Below are 3,749 nucleotides of genomic sequence, written 5' to 3'. Positions count from 1 at the left end.
TTTCTAAAATAATGGAAACAAAATACCACTTTCTAAATCTTTTATGTGAAACCAAATATTAGCATATTCTTAGAAGTTTGCATTAAAAAAATTAATACCAAAAGCTAAGAATACCATCTGTGACTTATTTTTTCCCAGCTCTACATTTATAAGCAGGGTACAAAATATTGGTTTAGCTAATTACAATGTAATAAAAAAATTTTAATTAAAAAATAAAATGTATGCTATTTCTAAAATCATATTAAAATTATTTTAAAAAATTTTGTTAACGCCCAAGTAGTATTGTGAATTTTACTAACTTAAAATTATTTTTCAGATCCAGATCCCTAAAATGCCAAAGTAACAGAGTGACTTATTAAGTTTTTTAAATCTGATGAAGTTTAAAACAAAAAAAAAAAAAAAAAAAAAAAAGACACAGAAAATGATAGGAGTGAAAATTGTAGGATACCTAAGCTAATGGAAAAAAATTTCAAAGTTGTTGAACAACTAGTCATTGAAGAAACACCATCATGGTTAGCAAAGGAGGTAGATAACCTTGTGCTTCCAGATTGTTGGAACGAAAAGACAAGTGTTTATGTTTTCAGAGCAGTACAAATTGCTTGAAATAAAAGAACATAAACTAATATATAAGGATTGTTTGATATTTCAGTGTTAGGGAGGGAGAGAAGAAAAGCATGTTCATATGTCCAAGGAATGGAGGGCATATGGAGTAACCCCAAATGGTATTAATAAAACTACTAGGCACACTTTTCTGAAAAAAAAAAATTAAGGAATATGATTTTTCCTAAAGACTACTAAAATTCACGATTTGTTAAAAGAATCAACTAATGACTCAATCTCCAATTTAATGTATAAACTAAATTAAAAAAATACTGATACTGTCATAGATGTTTTTAATACTCTTCACAGTTTAGTAAAACATAGTAGACCTTTATCTGATAGTGAGGGCAGCAATAAAGTTGAAAGAGGAGAATGGAATAGACACAGACAATTGTTTACATGCAACAAGAACAGCAGACCATATTGCAAAAGAAATTATATGAAGATATTTAAGAATATTATAGAAGAGAATGCCAAATAGGTACTATAATTGATCAGGCATCTACACGTTTGAAGAAAAGAGCCTAGTGATTTATCTGCAGTGCACAGTTGAATCAATTTCTGTATTGGTAATTGTATTTGTTGCTTGTGTCAGCCACAACAGAGTGTATTCCTAATACATTATTGTCTACTTTAAATGATTGTGGCCTTGATAATATTTGAAAGCAAACTTAATCGCATTTTGTTCTAATGGTGCTTGTACAATAGTGGAAAGGAAGTCTGGAATAGCTGCAAATTTGTTAGAAAATTTTCCTGAAGCCATTATTTGGCACTAAGTCATCAATTGCAATTCAGTATCTGAAATGGAAGTCAATTGTTTAAAAATATTCTGGATAAAATTTATTCTATTTATCACCAATCTAACAAAAATAAAGTTGATTGGAAACTGTAGCTAAAGAACTTGAAATTGAGATTATTAAAACTGGTCTATAACACCACATTGTAAATCAACTACAATTAAAAAAAAACCTGATCTAGTACTGAGATTGAGATGGGTGGCATGTAGTTTACAAACTGCCACTGCTGTATGTCAGGCATATACTTCATCATATATACATTTTTCTCATTCTTTTTATTCTGGTTTGGCAAAGAGATTAGCTAAGATTACTTTCTTACAAGACCTTGTTTGTTTGTTTTTTTTGAATTTTATTTTATTATTATTTTTTTATACAGCAGGTTCTTATTTGTTATCTATTTTATACATATTAGTGTATACATGTCAATCCCTATCTCCCAATTCATCACACCACCATCCCCACCACCCCCCACTCTCCCCTCTTGGTGTCTGTACGTTTGCTCTCTACATCTGTCTCTATTTCTGCCTTGCAAACTGGTTCATCTGTACCATTTTTCTAGATTCCACATATATGCGTTAATATACGATATTTGTTTTTCTCTTTCTGACTTACTTCACTCTGTATGACAGTCTAGGTCCATCCACGTCTCTACAAATGACCCACTTTTGTTCCTTTTTATGACTGAGTAATATTCCATTGTATATATGTGCCACATCTTCTTTATTCATTCATCTGTCGATGGGCATTTAGGTTGCTTCCATGATCTGGCTATTGTAAATTGGGGTGCATGTGTCTTTTTGAATTATGGTTTTCTCAGGGTATATGCCCAGTAGTGGGATTGTTGGGTCATATGGTGATTCTATATTTAGTTTTTTAAGGAACCTCCATACTGTTTTCCATAGTGGCTGTATCAATTTACATTACCACCAACACTGCAAGAGGGTTCCCTTTTCTGCACACTCTCTCCAGCATTTGTTGTTTGTAGATTTTCTGATGATGCCCATTCTAACTGGTGTGAGGTGATACCTCATTGTAGTTTTGATTTGGATTTCTCTAATAATTAGTGATGTTGAGCAGCTTTTCATGCACCTCTTGGGTATCTGTATGTCGTCTTTGGAGAAATGACAAAACCTTGTTTTTTAAAATTTATCTTTGGCTGCATTGGGTCTTCGTTGCTGTGTGTGGGCTTTCTCTAGTTGCGGCGAGCAGGGCTACTCTTCATTGCAGTGTGTGGACTTCTCATTGTGGTGGCTTTTGTTGCGGAGCACGGACTCTAGGTGCACAGGCTTCAGTAGTTGTGGCACGTGAGCTCAGTAGTTGTGGCTCGGGCTCTAGAGCGCAGGCTCAGTAGTTGTAGTGCATGGGCTTAGTTGCTCCGTGGCATGTGGGATCTTACCGGACCAGGGCTTGAACCTGTGTCCCCTGCATTGGCAGGCGGATTCTTAACCACTGCAGCACCAGGGAAGCCCAAGACCTTGTTTTAATGATTGATATTCTTTGAAATTTTTCATTACTTTCAATTGCATTGCAATGAAGATCAACTACTAGTCAGAAAGTTAAAAAAAATTAAGTGTGTCATAAAAGCTTTAGAAAATTTAAAATTGGTATTAGAAAGCATGAATCTCATGTCGGAGATTTAAGTCAGATAAGTTTAAAGACATTCCATTTATTTTTTTCAACTTTTTTTTTTTTTTTTTGACTGCACTTCATGGCCTGTGGGATCCTAGTTCCCCCACCAGGGATCGAACCCACACCCCCTGCTCTGGAAGCACAGAGCCTTAACCACTGTACCGCCAGGGAAGTCCCAAGACATTCCATTTAATAAAAATAAATTTGAAGCTCTGCCTAGAAATGTGTTACTAAAAAGTAATGAATTTATGTCTTTTATTAGAAACAAAGCATTTTGAATTATTTTGATTTATTAGAACCATCTCCTTGGCCTTGTGAGGAACTAACTTCACAGTGGATCGCTGGTAGGGGGAAATTGTATTATTTAAGTGAAATTTTAAACATGAACTTTTCAGGGATTTGTAGATAATAATGTAGAATTAAACAATGTTACACTCCCTGCAACTATTCAAAAAGCTAAAAAAAACCCCACTATTGCAGTCAATAGTGCTAAAGCTGAAAAAAGCTTCATTTTAATGAATTTGTACCAGGTGAGAAATGGTAGTTCAGTAGTAGGTCATGTATCAAATTTAATGACAAGAAATTTATTGGGAAAAGAGTTAGCAGATTGGGATCATCAAATGATGGTTATACCATGACCCTTTGCTTTTCTCCTGTGTTGGGTCCTTCGTTTCTTCACTCCTGATTTCTCAACATTTGCACCACTGACATTAATTATTTATT

General features: G+C 34.1%; 1 pseudogene; it reads left to right on the top strand.

Annotated features, from left to right (window-relative positions):
• The first annotated feature begins 331 nt into the window (after window positions 1-331).
• LOC141275939 (E3 SUMO-protein ligase KIAA1586-like) lies at window positions 332-2,967 on the top strand (annotated as a pseudogene).
• The last annotated feature ends 782 nt before the right edge of the window (window positions 2,968-3,749 follow it).

The sequence above is a fragment of the Tursiops truncatus genome, chromosome 11 (genome assembly GCF_011762595.2).
Source record: "Tursiops truncatus isolate mTurTru1 chromosome 11, mTurTru1.mat.Y, whole genome shotgun sequence".
NCBI classification, from domain to species: domain Eukaryota; kingdom Metazoa; phylum Chordata; class Mammalia; order Artiodactyla; family Delphinidae; genus Tursiops; species Tursiops truncatus.
This window is presented reverse-complemented; position numbering and strand designations above follow the sequence as displayed.